Genomic DNA, 18,373 nt, shown 5'->3' with positions numbered 1-18,373 from the left:
TTAAGTCTAAAGTATGATTGGATGGCCCTTGAGAAATTATTCAATCTAACCATATTTACTTTTCAATAATATACCTATTTAAATTATGCTGCTTAAAAAGAAGCTTTACGATCTCTATGTAAGTAGCATAAAGATAACCAAACCACTCCATTAAAAGTATCTTGAGTTCTTTATAATTAAGATATGTTACATGAAATGTATTTATACCTCTCAATTTTCCACTGGGCATAAAGTGAAGCCAGAATAGTTTGATGACAGTCAAAAAATTCTACAAATATAACCACCTATAAAGTCTATATAGGCTATTCGGTCACATCTATATAATGTCTCTAGTCTTCTATTTGGAGAAGCAAGGTTTTCATTTTTAACAGAAAATGTAAAATGTCTTTTTCAACCTCTGAAAATTTTAAAGTTTGAACATTTTGAGATCTATTTTTCCATGAGGTTGGAGTCATGTTTTACTTTTTTATTTTCTTGCATAAACAGCAGATAAATTGTGAAGCTAAAATTGCTTCTGCAATGTCAAAAAATGAGGAAGAGGAGGAGGAAAGTAATACCCATCTATTTTTTTTAAAAGATTTATATATTTATTTGAAAGGGAGAGTTACAGAGAGGCAGAGTCAGAAAGAGAGGGGTCTTCCATCCACTGGTTCATTCCCCAGATGGCTGCAATGGCCGGAATTGAGCCGATCTGAAGCCAGCTTCTATCGATTCTCCCACAGGGGGTGGGGGTACAGGAGCCCAAGGACTTGGGCCATCTCCTACTGCTTTTCCAGGCCATAGCAGAGAGCAGGATAGGAAGTGGAACAGCGGGGACTCCAATCAGCACCCATGTGGGATGACGTCACAGCAGGGGGCAGCTTTACTCACTATGCCACAGTGCTGGCCCCACCCAGCCAATAATATATGCTTTTCTTTGAGTAATTAGTGTTATGGCACATTGTTGAGATAGCATGATCCATTTTTTCCCTTTGCCTCACACCACATTTGTGACACTATTTTACTTTGGAGAATTAATTTGAAACCATTCATTTGAGTTGTAGTGGTCAGCATTCTAGCTAGCAAAGCCAAATTCCTGACATCTTCAGCTAAAACATAGGGAAGATTTCCTACCTGGTCTTCTTGATGAGATGAGATGCTCTCTTGAGTCCCACTTTATGATTCACTAGAATGGTTTCACTTCTTGTTCTTTGGTAATTTGTAAGGTGCAACCAGAGCTTCTGAATGTTTCAGTTGCCTTTTGGCCTGTTTTGTCCACTCTGAAATCTGTGACTCACATTCCTAGGCATCACCTAATTTTCTTAGAGGGAAGTTATTTTCTACTCCTTTTAGGTAAGTCTTTTTTAATATATAAGTTTTATTTTATTTTTTTCAAAAAGCGGAGGAGGTGGCGAGGGGACTAGAAGAGAGGTCTTCCACCTGCTGGCTCAGTCCCCAAATGGCTGCAACAGCCAAGGTTGGGCCAAGCTAAAGCTGGGAGCCAGAAGTTTCCTCCTAGTCTCCCAGATGGGTAGCAGGGGCCCGAGTAGTTGGGCAATCCTCTACAGGGAGCTAGATTGGAAATTGGTACTCTAACTAGTACTCTGATATGAGATGCTTGCATAATAAGTGGTGGCTTAACCTGCAGTGCCACAATGCTGACCCCTCAATTTTTCTTATAAAAAATGTCTTCCCTAAAACTACTTTAATTTGCATACGTTCTTCCATTTGGAAATAAGTAAGTCCTATGGCTTGCCAGCAGCTCTCCTTATATACAGTAGCCTGATAAAATACAAGATAGCAGTTACATTTTGGTTTCAGATAAACAACAAAGAATAGGTCCCATGCAATACTTGCTTTTGCTAAACCCTATCCCTAACCTCTGTATAGACTTGATCACTGCCTCCCTCCAATTCTCACAGACTTTGCTAGTTCTTTTGTTGTTGAACACATTTATTTCTTCCTTGTGTTGTAGTGAATATGAACACCTGCCTCTTCTGTAAGTCTACAATCCCTTTGAAGATAGGAACTTCCTAGTTCACAGTTCTGCATATAGTCAGTTTTTGTAAATGCTGTATTTTTATAGTCAACAGTAAATTTAGTCTTATATTTTTCAATTTTTGTGCTCACATTTGCTTTCTGTATTCCACTCCTTTCTTAAAGGTTCAATTTCCTTCTTCCTGAAGAAAATTCAGATTTTTTTCTCAACATGAGAGTCTTTGAGAAGTGTTCCCAGTCTTTGAGTATAAATGCCTTTCTTTCATCCACAGTCCTGAGAGTATTTATCTGCGTGTGAAATTCTAGACTGATAGTTGCTAATAGTTGGGGTTTATTTTTCCTCTCAGCACTTCACTTCTCCAGCATCTTCTCATATTGGTGGTTGTTATTTGTCACAAATCTGCTACCAGTCATATAGCTGTTCCTTCCCTATATATGTGTGACTGTTTTCCTTTGGTAACTTTTTAGGTTTTTCTGTTTTTTGATTTTTTTTTTCTCTCTGTATCACCATAGGTACAGCTTGAAGTACCAAAGTGTGGATTTATCTGATTTATCTTTATTCTGCTAGGTTAGCTGAAGCACACTTTGAGCGATTGGTACTTCCTTCAGTTATTTTCAGTACACTTTCTAGTCTCCATTTGTTCTTTGGAAAACCTGTTAGAAAGATGTTAGAATTTCCCAATCTATGATTTTTAACTGCTCTTTCACTTTTCTCTTTAAAAATTTTGCAAAATACGCATGTTCTCCTGTTTTCAAGTCTTCCATCTTTTTCCTTGAGGTCTGAGTATCCCCTCATTTATAACTTTTAAAAACTGCTCAAACTCCCTTCAGAATACTTAAGACAAGTTTTCCATGAAATCGTCTCCTACACTGTTGGCAGGAGTGCTGGCAGGAGGAGTGTGCGGCTCCAATCGCTGAGGTTTTCCCGGTTCTTCCTTCTGCCCGATCCTTTAGAAACAGCCCAGCTCCCTTGTTGCAGTTTCTTGTGTTGCAGCTCTGTGTGTTACAATCCCTCCTCTCCCTTTGGGTCGCAGCTTCTCCTCTCTGTTGGGTTGGTCGAGGTGCATTGCAGCTCCTCTTCCTCGCTAGGTTCTTTGTTTCATGACCATGAAGTAGAAGGCACACGGACAAGGAAGACAGCAAAACAAAGGAAGTTCATTGAAACAAGCACAGAGAGCTTCCAGTAAGGCAGCAAGGATCCCAGAAGGGTTGCCCGCCAGGACTGCCTGACTTGGGATTTTTTGGTCTCCAAATGAGGAAGTTTGCCCGATTGGCTGAGGTATATGTTAATGAGGACTTCTATGTGAGTCAATCAGGGAGTCAGCAGAGCCTGAATGTGATTGGTTTGGTCAGGAACCTATCAGCAGTGGCCTAACTTAGAGTTCATGTTACGGAGGGAAGTTAGAAGTGTGCTCAAACTGGAGCGGGCAGAATGTCCTACACATACAACATTTGAAGATTACCTTATATGTTTCTCCCGTCTGGGCTCCGGGGTGGTTATACAGTGTATGTTTCTTCCTTTGCTTTCCAGGGGCTCCTGGAGTCCCAGTCAGCATTGCACAGGGTTTCTGAAGTGACCCGGATTTTTGAGAAAGGTTGTAATATTTGGAATGGAGCGAGTTGTCGGAGCTTCATCATCTCTCATTTCCCCTTCTACATCCATTCCTTTGTCTCTATCCTCCACGTACTTCTGACCCAAGGTGCTTTCCTGCTCGTTGGTATTGAACACAGTGACACTGTCCAGGTTAAGCTGACTCTGCAACACCTGGTTTCTCAGGTAAAGGGAAAAGCCTGTCCTAAAAGAGTTAAATTCACCCACAGAAGACTGTATCCTGGGATTTAGATCATCTTCTTAGGAGATCATCACACATATACAGTAGATAATTTTTCCCAGAATAGAATGCTTTTAATTTTCAAGTAGCAACATTTACTTTTCACAAGAGGGAATATTTTGTCACAGTGATCCAAAGAAAGACAATACAAAACATCTCCCAACAATATAAAAGGTACGGATGTGATGCCAATACCTTAAGTTTCTCCTGCAATAGCATGAAAATAATAGCTGAGGCTGACACCGCGGCTCAATAGGCTAATCCTCCGCCTTGAGGCGTCGGTACACCGGGTTCTAGTCCCCGTCAGGGCGCCAGATTCTGTCCCAGTTGCTCCATTTCCAGGCCAGCTCTCTGCTGTGGCCTGGGAAGGCAGTGGAGGATGGCCCAAGTGCTTGGGCCCTGCACCCCATGGGAGACCAGAAGCACCTGGCTCCTGGCTTCGGATCAGCGCGATGCGCCTACCACGGCAGCCATTGGAGGGTGAACCAACGGTGAAAAGGAAGACCTTTCTCTCTCTCTCTCTCTCTCACTATCCACTCTGCCTGTCAAAGAAAGAAAGAAAGAAAGAAAGAAAGAAAGAAAGAAAAGAAAGAAAGAAAGAAAGAAAGAAAGAAAGAAAGAAAGAAAGAAAGAAAGAAAAGAAAAGAAAAAATAATAGCTGAAAGATTTTGACATGATGAATGCTTTTATAATTTCTTCTTCTGGTACAACTCAGAAAGCTTGGTCAAGGATGCAGGTTTTTTTGTTTTTGTTTCTGTTTTTACTGCCAAATAACTGGCCCAAACTGCTCAACAATAGCTTGACATTTTTGTTGTGCAAGGCCTTGCTGATAAATTTTGAAAACTGTGTCTGTGCTTGGAGCAAACTGAAGAGGGGCAGCATCAGGGACCTCTTCATGGCTGTGCATGTCCACTACAGTACTGTGGCACCTGCCAATCATAAATGCCATTTTTTTTAAAAAACTAAATTTAGCATTCTATATTGATTCAGACCAGCCTCTTACTTAAAATACTGTCACTGATATTTTGTGAACTTCTTTTCAGCTCTATTAATTTGATATTGGTAACAACATTAACCAAATTGAAATGTTTTATTTGTATTCAATTGATGTAATATTAGAATCTCATATTTCTTGGGGCTTGCATTGTGGTGAGGGGGGATGAAGCTGACACCTGCAACACACCATCCCATGAATGCTGGTTCAAATCCCAGCTGCTCCAGTTCCAATCCAGCTCCCTGCTAATGCTCCTGGAAAAGCAGCAGGAGATGGCCCAAGTGTTTGGGCCCCCGCAATCTACACAGGACACTCAGATGGAGTTCCAGGCTTCTGGCTTTGGCCTGGCCCAACCCTGGCCATTGCAGCCATTTCGGGGATGAGCCAAAGGATGGAAGATCTCTCTCTCTCTGTCTCTCTCTCTCTCTCCCTACCTCTCATTCTCTTTGTATCTCTGCCTTTAAAATAAATAAATAAATAAATCTTTTTTAAAGGAATCTTACAGTGCTTACCTATCAGGAAGTAAGTCTAGCATACTTTCTAGGGCTTTGAAGCCTCTTAGTCTCATCTAATATAATTCCTAACTTAGTGTTGATAATGTCAGTGCTAATAGAAGGAAAAGTCTGATAACGTTAACAAATGATGCTGTGTTTACATTTATGAAGGTGGCTAGGACTACATGTGTTTTATTGATTGATATATAGTCAAAGACTACCACAATGATCACATTGTTAAATGTGTAAATATTTTTAATAAGTTTAAACCTCCATAAAACCTTTTAATATGGGTATCACTGTAGCTAAAGGGAGGAATTAGAAAATTAAGACTCAGGGAGGTAACAAATTTTGTTCATTATCACTTTGGAAGTGACAAAATAATAACTCTGTTTCATATGGCTCCAAGGTCCCTACTTTAAGGATTTTACAATGCAAGTAAGTATTGCTGCTGCCTTTTAAAAACAGACATGCTAGCGCAAACTGGATCCACATGTCCTTGAAAAGTTCCTTGTAAAACAAAATACATTTTTCAACTGTTGGAATGGACACTTAAGAATTGGGTGATTTGCTGAAGTGTGTGTTAAAGCCAGAATGGGCCGGCGCCATGGCTTAACAGGCTAATCCTCTGCCTTGCGGCGCCGGCACACCAGGTTCTAACCCCGGTCGGGGCACCGATCCTGTCCCGGTTGCCCCTCTTCCAGGCCAGCTCTCTGCTGTGGCCAGGGAGTGCAGTGGAGGATGGCCCAAGTTCTTGGGCCCTGCACCCCATGGGAGACCAGGAGAAGCACCTGGCTCCTGCCATCGGATCAGCGCGGTGCGCCGGCCGCAGCGCGCCTACCGCGGCGGCCATTGGAGGGTGAACCAACGGCAAAAAGGAAGACCTTTCTCTCTCTGTCTCCCTCTACTGTCCACTCTGCCTGTCAAAAAAAAAAAAAAAAAAAAAAAAAAAAAAGCCAGAATGGAATGTAAACGAGCTGGATTTCAGCACCGTGCTTCCCCAACACTGTCGTCCTTGACAAGCCTCTAAGCTCTCCAAAACTGCACAAGGCATTAATGGAACAATGTAACTTGCCCTGCGGCATCTAGGCACTGGTTTGTTCACACTTCCACCAAGTGTTCATCTGCCTGCTGTGTTGCCCAATTTTCTGACCTGCATTTATCACCTTCCTCTGGGAAAACACTTTTCTCTCAAGACAAATTCTCTGGATCTGTGGAAGCTGTTGTTTTCTTGAAAGACTCAACACCCTAGGGTGCTGCTGAACAGGCTGGGGTCTCCTGACCATGCTGACCAATCACAGCATCTCATTCTGTGGCCATAGATTATTAAACTGGGATGATCAAATTGGGAATCTTAGCTATAGAGGGAAAAGGAGGCTTGCAGAAGTTCATTTGCCCACAGTATCGCTACCTGTAAGTTGTGAGGCTAAGAATTGACAATAACATAGAATACTGAGGGGCCGGTGCTGTGGGGCAATGGGTTAAAGCCCTAGCCTGAAGTGCCAACATCCCATATGGGCACCTGTTCTAGTCCCTCTAGCTGTTTTAGCTCCTCTTCCTGTCTAGCTCTCTGCTATGGCCTGCGAAGGCGGTGAAAGATGGCCCAAGTCCTTCCGGGTGGGAGATCTGGAAGAAGCTCCTGGCTTCTGGCTTCAGATCAGCACAGCTTTGGCCATTGCAGGCCATCTAGGGAGTGAACCAGTGAGTGGAAGACCCCTCTCTCTGTCTCTACCTCACTCTATAACTCTGTCTTAAAAAAAAAAAAAAAAAAAAAAGAATACTGAGACCTTTTTAGGTTTTTTTTTTTTTCCCATGAATTTTTAACTGGATGAGATGTTGTTAATAAGTAAGGCAAGGAATAACTAATAAAGGTAAAATATAACTCACATTCAAAAGCAAGTTAACAAATAACCTAACTATATGTGCTATAGTTAGGGCTACTCATTTGCTTTAAAATCTGACAATGACTGATCACCTAGAAGAACAACTCCAAGTTCAACTTCAGCTATAACTCCACCCACGTATCACATGTCCAGTACTAGCAATGTGGAATGATAGTTTCTTTTATGCATCATGGTGAGCTCTCAGTAACTATGTTGTTTCTTTTAGTTTCTTTTATTAACTAAAAGAAGTTGATTTTACTATTTCAAGTGTTAATGATAAAACATTTTCAGGACAACTGTTGCATTTTACAAAAGTAGAACTAGGTACTAATGTCTAAGGCTCAGTAAACAGATGAACCTGATGTCTTTGAATGACATAACAATTGTACATTGCACAACACATCTTCTGAAGACCTGTAGATTAATGAATTACTGGCTTAAAGTTCATGATTATGAAACAAATACCATCTTCACAGTGTCACCTTCCTTTTTCTTCCTTGGCCATCAGGTGATTCTATCCATTTCATGCTTCTAGGCTGACGATCTGGTCCCCATTTCTTTTTCTCTACCTTCTCCCACTTTGTTTCTAGTTCCATGTTTTCCTTGCCATCAAAGTAATTAAGATGTTGCACCTGCTCTGGAGTGCCTCTGGAGTTCTGGACTTAAGAAACCAGTCAAATCTGAACTGAGAAGGCTTTTGAATACACTGTTGCAGCTCATCATAAGCCTTTTCTTCCTCAAATCCAAGCTTGTGCAGCATCCAAATCAGGAAACAATCCTCCTTTTCAGCATAGTTTATCCTTTTTTATTTTTTTTAGTACCATATAATATCCTCTGCAGATAAAAATGTGCTTTATACCTTCCAACCTTTGGGCCAAGTGCTTTTTGCATACTTTGAATTTTTGCCTCTTTCCTTTCAACCTGAGCCGTCATCTTCTCTATGTCTTGGATTTACAGGATCTTTCCCTGATGATGCTGCGTACTCAGTGACTTCCGGAGTTTCTCCTTCTACTGCTCTTGCTATATTTTCAATATCCTCACGACTCCCCTCCTCCCTATTTCTCATCAGCTTTATTAAACTGGTTAAAATTTCATTACAGTTGGTAAATCACTGTTAGAATCTGCTCTTGTTCCTCTAAATTTTCATTACTAATGGGTTCCACTCTATCAATTTAAACTGTCTTTCGGTGCCCATGCTGCATTAGGTAGGTCAGAACTTTGAGGTACTTTGTACCTAATAGTTTTTCTATTAACACAGAATTTCTTTTTACAGCAAATCAAACAAATGTGGGATAAAGAACTGAACCTTGGGTTGTTTGGGAGGTCGAGGAGTCTTGAGTGCTCCAAGTTCATCAACACGAAGAGCTTCCCTGAGATAACCAGCGGCAGCATGGCTGACTTTTCTTTCTCTTTTGCACGGTTCAGTCACCTCCGTGTCTCTTGCCTCCTTGCCTTTGATCACAACACCCCTTTCCTCTGCAAAGCTGTCTCCTTTCTCTCTCCGCCTTTAATAGCGCTGCTGCCATCTGCCTTGCTAAGGACTTCCTCTCCCAAGATATGGCTCAGAAGTCCTGTTCCCCAGTAAGCGTTATCCGACACAACGGGCCATGAATGTGACACATCCCTGCTCCAGACACATAAACCAGCGCATATCTTCTTAGTACTGCTTTCATATTAGTAGTGTCTTTATGCCTTGAGTTCCAGGGAGACTCCAACTTTTTACCTCCAGGAAATAGCCTGGCTCTACATACGTACTATGCACTCAATAAATAATGGTTGAATCAATGAACCTAATGCCTCAAATATGCACCCACCACATGTTTCCCGAACACCTACTATATACCAGGCCTCAGTGCTAAGGAGCAAAATAGATAAAATTCTCGCTTTCCCTATCTTCAAACTACATAAAGATAATTATTTCACTATTGCTGTTGAAACAAAATGCTACAAGCTTAATTATCTTAAAGCTACTCAAATCTAGTTGTCACAATTCTGTAAGTCAGAAGTCTGGGTACACAGGGCTACGTTCTCTGCTTCAAATCTCACACAACTGAAATCAAGGCATCAGATGGCCTGGGCTTTTATCTGGTCACCCAGAGAAAGGATGTGTTTTCAAGGTTATCTAGATTGTTGGCAGAATTAAGTTCCTTGGGGCTGTAGGACTGAAGTCATGTCCTTGAGGACAACAGCACTACTTGGCAAAATGTCCTCCCTGCACCCTCCATCTTGAATGTCTCTGACTTCCCTCTGTCACATTGATATGGCTGTTAAGGACACATGTGATTACATTGGGCCCACATGGATAATCCAAGGTAATTTTATTTTCCTAAAATCTGCAGCCTCAGTTACAGCCACAGAAGTCCCTTTTGCAGTGTCACATACCACACTCACAGGTCCAAGGAATAGGCAAGGCATTTTTTAGGTGGCCATTATTCTGCCTGCCACAGTGACTATTTCTCTAGAATTATTGTCTAGCATGTTCCTCACTTAGATGATTTAGTGAATTATCTTACACCAACACAATTATATTTATTTTGCATATAACAACAAGGTTTTTGTTTTAACAATACAGAAACTGGAAATTCTTAGACATTATGAATCAGGTCATAAGAGTTCCTAGAATGAGGGATTAACTGTGGATACAGAGAAGGAAAGATCTAAAATAGAAAAGGAAAACGGTAAACCCTATAAATGTAATATAAATGTAAACAAATGTAAATGATACAGGAGCAATGCAGATACCTATTTTACCTAGCTACAGAAGAAAATAGTGTCAAACATTGACTGTAAAAAACAATTCAAATATAGATATTTTCCTGAAGGCATCATCTGTTTATACCAAGATAATCTGTTTTGAACACTATTGGATTCATTTTGTTTGAAATTAAATAAAAATTTTTTCCAACATGAAAATAATCATAAAGGAGTTTAATTTCCCATTTTATCAAACTAGTAATCTGAATAAAATTTACTGAATAACACATACTTTTAGAGAGTCTTCTATTTTTTGGGTATTATGCTAGACCCAAAAGATACAGGTATAGTCCCATTACATTCCTTGCCTGCAAGAAACTGGCAGATATATAAGCAAATAAATTATAATATTGTGCAGCAAGGGCAAAAGGCGAGGCGAGCACAGGTGGAAGGAATAATTTATGTTATGAAGTGGCAAGAAAGATTTTCCTGGTTGAAGGATAGATAAATCTCCATGTGGGTAAGGTGGAAGGAAAGCTAAGCCAGCAGCATGAACAAAGGTAACAAGTGTGATAAGACACGGGGTTGGGGGGTGGGGGTGCAGCGTTAAAGCCCTGGCCTGGAGCGCCAGCATGCTATATAGGTGCCAGTTCTAGTCCCGGCTGCTCCTCTTCCAATCCAGCTCTCCGCTATGGCCTGGGGAAGCAGTAGAAGATGGCCCAAGTCTTTGGGCCCCTGCAACCATGTGGGAGACCCAGACGAAGCTCCTGGTTTCTGGCTTCAGATCGGCACAGCTCCAGCCATTGCGGCCATCTGGGGAGTGAACCAGCGGATGGAAGACCTCTCTCTCTGTAACTCTTTCAAATAAATAAAATAAATTAAAAAAAAAAAAAGAAGAAGAAGAAAAGGCACAGGATATTTGGGGAAGAGCAAGTCTGGATGGAAGGTGAAGAATGAGGGGCAAGGACCCAGGAGGTCAGCAGAGTCAGGGCCTGTCAGGCCATATTGCTTATTCTATGGGGAGGAAGCAACAGCGAAAGCTTTTTGATCAGGGAAAACACATAATCGGACTTGTAATTTCCAAAGATTACTTTGGCTGCACAGAGGAGACTAACTGGGTGGGAGGTTAGCTACAGGCTGGAAAACCAGTTTAGAGGAAAGCCTAAAGTACAGCAGTGGTAATGACAAAGTAGAGCAAAGACACAAGAGAGTCTGCATTAAGGCACATCACACAGACTTCACAAGTAATTCCATGTGTGATGGTGGGAAGGGGAGGAGAGGGAAGGGGAAGGGGAGCTAAAGAAGAATTGAGAGTTACTCGGAAATCTTTGACATCAGAGGAAAATCTGGATAAATTAGGGAATGGAGGAAACCAAGAGGGGACACTATGATTTGGTCTCTTCTTGCCCAAACGTTGGTTATGCTCCTCTGAGACATCTTCTTACCCACTTCGGCCCAGTATTATACTTTTTTTTTTTTGACAGGCAGAGTGGATAGTGAGAGAGAGAGAGACAGAGAGAAAGGTCTTCCTTTTCGCTGTTGGTTCACCCTCCAATGGCCACTGCGGCCAGCACATCGTGCTGATCCGAAGCCAGGAGCCAGGTGCTTCTCCTGGTCTCCCATGCGGGTGCAGGGCCCAAGGACTTGGGCCATGCTCCACTGCTTTCCCGGGACATAGCAGAGAGCTGGCCTGGAAGAGGGGCAACCGGGATAGAATCTGGCGCCCCAACCGGGACTAGAACCTGGTGTGCCGGTGCTGCAAGACAGAGGATTAGCCTGTTAAGCCACGGCGCCGGCCAGTATTATACTTATTTTTTTTTAAAGATTTATGTATTTTACTTGAAAGTCAGAGTTACACAGAGAGAGGAGAGGCAGAGAGAGAGAGAGAGGTCTTCTATCCTATGGTTCACTCCCCAGTTGGCTGCAATGGCCGGAGCTGTACCAATCCGAAGCCAAGAGCCAGGAGCCTCCTCCAGGTCTCCCACATGGGTGCAGGGGCCGAAGGACTTGGGCTATCTTCTACTGCTTTTCCAGGCCATAGCAGAGAGCTGGACAGGAAGTGGAGCAGCCGGGTATTGAACCGGCGCCCATATGGGATGCCGGTGCTTCAGGCCAGGGCGTTAACCCGCTGCGCCACAGTGCCGGTCCTGGCCCAGTACTATACTTATGAAATGCATGGTTTGTATTTCTTAAATAAAAGGTTTCTGGGAAAAAAATTAAAATTACAGTAAACCTTCCTAAAGTCCAGTTTTCCCAAGCATGCTGCCAAGTCACTTTAGAAAGAATCTCCCACCCTTGATAAGACATTGCTTGCATCTGCTTTCAGCAAGAATTGTTTTGCATTGGTTTAGCAAGGATGTCCCGTCCCACCGATGTCACGTTAGTAATTTTCCACCTGTGACCACTCGCTGTGCAGATGCCCTGTGAATCCCAGCTTGGCTTTGTTGTATTTGGATCTGAGGCTGAGCGCTGTCCCCTGTGGTGGTAGTCTTGCTGTCTGTTCCAACACTTCCGAATTGTGTTCCTTGCCATTTTAAGAGGGATCAGAGCACTTTTTTCTTTATGGGGAGAAATCTCTCTCAAGACCTCGAGTTACTTCCACACTCCTCTAGGTGTAATTTGGCCACACAGCTTTCTTTTGGCTGGCTTACACATTGAGGGGGTTTGCCAGGCATTATGATGTACACAATTCAGCCACCTGTGCCACAGACCCTAGCAAACTGGCTCCCCAGGCTTCATTTCAAAAAACTTATACTAACAGCCTAACCCCCACGATGTTTGGCAGCTCATACATTTCTCTTCCTTGAGGACTTCACAGAAATCTCACAGGGGGACTGATGTTTTGACACGCAGCAGAAGGCGCGGAATCTTGGTAAAATTTTGAAGATGAGGACTAGTCAAAACTACTTTTCTACTTTCCTTACTTCAACACAATTGCAAGGTCACTTAGAGAAGCTGTTGCAACTCGCTAAATTCACTGTTGTAGCCGGAAAGCTGCCCCTAACAACAAGCAAAGGAATGGCATGGCTGTGTTGTGTGATAAACCTTTTCTTGGGCACACTGAAGTCTGAATGTCATGTCATCGCCATATCCCCAAACTCCCCCCCCCACACACACACACTTTTTTTTTAAGCACTGAAAAATGTGAACAATCATTTTTCGCTCAGAGCTTTTCAGAAACACGAAGGGGGCTGGCTGCTTCGGTCCACAGGAAACGTCGGAAGTAATTTAAGAGCGCTAAGTGTGAAGCCACTTGTGACAGTCTGTGCTAACTTCCGACACGATAAAAGGCGTGAGAGCTTTCGTGTGACATTTGGTCCGGATGGCCATGCCCAGGAAAGGCTATGGGGGAGGTGTCACTAGGAACTGAGACAGCAGCTTTGGGCAAAGAAGCCCCCAGCCTCGAAAACTGAACAGCCAGCCGCTCGGACACAGTCTTTAAGGAAGGCTACGAAGGCTTAACTCTACTGAAAGGGGATGGCGGCCCACAAAGAGGCACGCCTGGCCTCGGCCCTGAGGACTGGCACACCATCCAAAGACAAACTGTCCCAGCCCCAGCGCCAGCACATGACTGTAAATCCAAGACCCGCCCTCTACAAGGCCACGCCCCGCGGGGCTCGCGCACGCGCGTTTACGCACGCACGTCTCCCGCGAGCACACAGGCACGCCTCGCGCCCTGTCAGGCTCTGTTGCGCATGCCTCGGGGTGGGCCCAGAGAGGCGATTGACAGCGAGGTCCGGACCGAGGCGCGGCGGAGGAACCGCACCGCGGTGGGCGGGTGGGCCCGGAGGGCTGTGCGTCACTTCCGCTGGGGGCGGGGCGGGGCTGAGTGGGTGGTGCCCTGGCTCCAGCGCCCAGGTTTGTGTGGGGAAGCTCAGCTGATGCGGGCCAGTTCCTGGAAGAGTCGCCCGCCAGAGCCACCAGCGTGACCGCGGCCTGCATCCCGGTTAGTGACCGCGAGGGGACAGGAGCGGGATGATAGGAGGCCGACGGGTCGTTCTGGGCGCCTGTCTGGGGTCACTTCCAGAATAAGACGGTGGTGGGGAAGTGTCTGACTTGGGGGAGCTCCCGGGACCCAGGTTGCGAGTCCGGGGCGGGTGGGTGCGCAGCCCGGCCCGCTCCCTTCGAGGGGGCTGTCCGGGTTCCTCCGGCTGCGCCCCGCGGCTCCTGCGCCAGCCCCGGTCTCCCAGCCCAGTCCCTCCCGGAGTCGCCGACAAGGCGGTTTCCCTGTTCCCTGTCACTCTCAGCCGCGTCTGTGTGCGCCTGTGCTTCTGCTGCCTGGTGTTTTTATTCAGCAGCGATTTCTTTTCGGCTCCACCCACAATCGAGTCCGTCCCTGCCGTGAGCGCCTTAAGCCGGTTGAGGTGTGAGCGCTTTCAAAGGCGAAGCTGCAGGAACCAGGGAGTCGTTGTGCTTCCAGTCCTGGGTCGGCTCTGCCTGCGTGCTGGGGGGACCCTGGGACAAGGAGAGCTTGAAAAGCTTAGGTGTGCCGTGGGCACTGCCATGGAATCCCATGCAGTTTCCGTTGACGTTTGTATCGGGTTCTGTAATCCTAACTTTGGAAACTTCTAAAAGGACTAAAGTGTTTTTGCAGTGGATCAAGAAAATAACATTGTGCCATAATAACATTGTAATATTAACACAGTATCATATTAAGAATTTTTATACCTGGGATTTAAATAGATACTCAACACTGAACTGACAGCTTATGCCTGGAAGGATGTCAGATCAAGCCCATAGTGGCTGTTTTGTAAAATCGCTTATGCAGACTAGTTGTTCTTTCAATACAAGGTCATCCTACCTAATAATTTTTGTCAATGAAATGTCGTCTTAATGTTGATGCTGTTTCTATTTCTGTTTTTCTATTTCTGAGATCAAATTAAAATATTAGAAACACCGCCCTTTGGTGAGTGCGGTTGAATGAAAGGCACAGTGTCTCTTAGTTTATTTGTTCACTTGTTTCCCATGCAGAGTTGCTGCAAGAACAGTCCGTTCTTTGGGTTGTTTTTTCCCCAGTGGAGACAGGGATTGTGCAGAAGCTGGGCATTGCTTCCCTTGTGTGGGATGTATACTTGTAAAAAGGTCAGAGTTAGAACACCTGACCTTAGAGACCTCCCTGTCCAGAGATTTCTTAGCTCTAGCCTGCTCTCCTGTCTCATGTGTCTTATTGTGTTCGTTATCCATTACTTCTGGGAAGCAGCGCGGTCCTTATTTGGTTCCCAGTGCGCCGACCTTCTGGCATATCTTCTCTCCTGTGCTGTAGTTTTCTTGGAAGGCTTTTCTCCTTTTGCCTAACTCTGGATCGTACTCAGAGCTCTATCCGTGTCCTCTGTTAGTCAGCATTTTAACACGGGAAACCCAATGTCTGTGAATATCCTAAGATGTCTTGGAAAATGCAGTGATTTTTTTCAAAATAATCATTTTTCACCGAAGAGGGGCTTCTGTCAGATGCCGTGATCCCCAGATACTCAGATGTTGTTACTGTAAACTGGCCTTCCTTGAGTCCAGCCGGCCTTCCTCACTGTGCTGCTAGCTCAACATGTAAACCCACATTCTGTGTACATTGTCATTTAAGTGTCCCATCCTAGAAATCCAAAAGAAAATTTACTTTGCCTCTCCAATTAACTCCTTTTTTCTGTATTCTTTGTATTCACACGTGGCATTCTCCCCATGTCTCTGATTTAAAACCTCTCAGTGGACCGCCGCTGTGGCATAGAGAGTAAAGCCTCTGTCTTCAGTGCACGCATCCCTTATGGGTGCCGGTTCGTGTCCCAGCTACTCCACTTCTGATCCAGCTCTCTGCTATGGCCTGGGAAAGCCGTAGAAGATGGCCCAAGTCCTTGGGCCCCTGCACCTGTGTGGGAAGACCCGGAGGAAGCTCCTGGCTTCAGATCGGCGCAGCTCTGGCTGTTGCAGCCAGTTGGGGAGTAAACCAGCAGATGGAGGATCAGGATCGATTCTCTCTCCCTCTCTCCCTCTCTCCCTTTCGTCCCCTCCCTGCCTCCCTCCCTACCTCTCCTTCTCTGTGTAACTCTAACTTTCAAATAAATAAATCTTTAAAAAAAAAAAAAAACAAATAAAACCTCACAGTTCTCATGTGCCCACTCTTTCCTTACACCATCCTTGGTTGCCTGCTTTCAAAACGTGCCTCAGTGTGGCCCTCCTCTCCTTTCCGGCCTGTTAATTCAGGCGCTTGTCACTTCTGTCCTGTGAAGTCATTAAGTGGCATCCTCTGTGAATTCATTCTTTCCATCCTCAACTGGGTCTCCACTGGCAATCCCCTTAATCTCTCAGGCTAAAATCCCATTCCTTTCCCTGCGGGCTGGCCCAAGCCTCTCCATTCTATGCATTTTTGACACGTCTGTCTGTCTTGCTCTTCTTCTCAGTCCATGGTGGTACCTCTTAACTATTCATTCTTCCCCCTATCTTTTTACAGTCTAACTTTTGTTGTGGCTGACTTTACTCTCAAAACACCTTCCTGTTTACTCTTGTTGTGATTTGGGAGCAGTTAATCTTGTTGACTTTGTTGATCCTCTCTCTGTTTTATAACTTTTTCTCAATAGTTGCAGTTTCTGAGAGAGGAATCCTGAAGTCTCTCATCATCACCAAGAAATTCTCTAATCTGCCTGTAATAGTTTCCATTTTGGCCGCATACACTGTATTTCAGTGCCAGGTCAATGGTACACTCACCATCAGTCATGATGGTTGCATCTCATTGGAAGGAAGCAATGCAAACCTTTCACCACAGTCGAGGCTGACATTGTGCTGTCTTCTGCCTGAGCCTTGTGCCCATTTCTCTGATTCTTCCCTCCCTTACTCCCTTCATCCACCTTTTCATTCTTGCTCTTCCTGAGTATAGAAAGCTCATTTCTGGCTCTGAAATGTTGATTGCTTTTTTTTCTCTGCCTAGAATGCCTCCCCCCACCCCCCTTCAGATTCTTTTAATAATTTGCCTCCTTGGTTCATTCAGGTCTCCACCAAAATATCAACTCATTTCTTCCTCTGACCACATGATCTAAAAAGCACTCTCTGGGTGCAGGCACCTGGCACAGCAGTTAAATTGACCCTTGGGAAGGTTGCATCTCATATTGTAGGTACCTGAGTTAGAGTCTCAGCTCTAGTTCAAATTCTACCTTCCTGTTAATGCACACCCTGGGAAGCAAAAGATGATGCCCCAAGTTCTTTGTGTCCCTGCCAACCTTGAGGGAGACCTGAATTGAATTCTTGTCTCCCAGCTTTAGTCTGGCTGAGCTCTGGCTGAAGCTAGAAGCCTGGAGCTGCTTCTTGGTCTCCCACGCAAGTTCATTGGCCCAAGGACTTGGGCCATCTTCTACTCCTTTCCCAGGCCATAAGCAGAGAGCTGGATTGGAAGTGTAGCAGCAGGACTTAAACTGGCACCCATATGGGATGCCGGCACTGCAGGCGGCGGCTTTACCCACTATGCCACAACACTGGCCCTCCTTCTTTTTATTTTTTTATGATATCTCTTTTTTATATTACTGCCTTTCCCTTACTTTTTTTTAATTTTTATTTATTTTTTTGACAGGCAGAGTGGATAGTGAGAGAGAGAGAGACAGAGAGAAAGGTCTTCCTTTTTGCTGTTGGTTCACCCTCCAATGGCTGCTGCGGCTGGCGCATCATGCTGATCCGAAGCCAGGAGCCAGGTGTTTCTCCTGGTCTCCCATGTGGGTGCAGGGCCCAAGGACTTGGGCCATCCTCCACTGCCTTCCCGGGCCACAGCAGAGAGCTGGCCTGGAAGAGGGGCAACTGGGATAGAATCTGGCGCCCCAACCGGGACTAGAACCCCGTGTGCCAGCGCCGCAAGGCGGAGGATTAGCCTGTTAAGCCACAGCGCCGGCCTCCCTTACTTTTACATTAAAGAGCTTTTCACTTTCGGTTGACTATACAGGCCTTGTATGCCATTTTCCCCATTTATCTTCAATAGTTCTTGTCATTATATTATTGGTGTGTCTCAGAACTAGCGTGTGGTTCAAATTTTCATTTTAAAAATTTTGCTGTCCCTGTTTACTATTTGTACAGCTTTCTTTTTGTCTCCCTTATTTTGTTCCTTCTGTTATGTCTGTGAACACTTTAGACCTATTTAATTTTTTTCTTGCAGTCTATCATGGTTGCACATTTTCCTGCGAGGGTGTTTGCTGCTCCTCTCTCTAGGTGATGGTTCATTTTCTTGCATGTTTTGTAACCATTGTGAGTTAATCTTCAGTAGTGATTGCTTAGTGTGGGAGTCCTGCTGTCCTGGGCTTTGGAAACTTCCTCCCATGGTCCTTTCAGTTGATTCTGTAAGGAGGCCCATGGGTCTCTGAACTAGAGGATGGTGTGACTATGGATCCAAGCCTGTCGTTTCTCTTGAACCTGTGCATTTCCCCCTGCTGGTTTTGAGCATGACTTTTATTTTATTTTATTTTATTTGGACAGGCAGAGTGGACAGTGAGAGAGAGAGACAGAGAGAAAGGTCTTCCTTTTACCATTGGTTCACCC

The 18,373-nt window shown here is 44.5% G+C and overlaps 1 pseudogene; it reads right to left on the bottom strand.

The window, feature by feature from the left end:
• Window positions 1–7,650: 7,650 nt before the first annotated feature.
• LOC133762572 (SWI/SNF-related matrix-associated actin-dependent regulator of chromatin subfamily A member 5-like) lies at window positions 7,651–13,816 on the bottom strand (annotated as a pseudogene).
• Between the last annotated feature and the right edge of the window lie 4,557 nt (window positions 13,817–18,373).

Source organism: Lepus europaeus, chromosome 1, assembly GCF_033115175.1.
Source record: "Lepus europaeus isolate LE1 chromosome 1, mLepTim1.pri, whole genome shotgun sequence".
Taxonomy (NCBI): Eukaryota; Metazoa; Chordata; class Mammalia; order Lagomorpha; family Leporidae; genus Lepus; species Lepus europaeus.
This window is presented reverse-complemented; position numbering and strand designations above follow the sequence as displayed.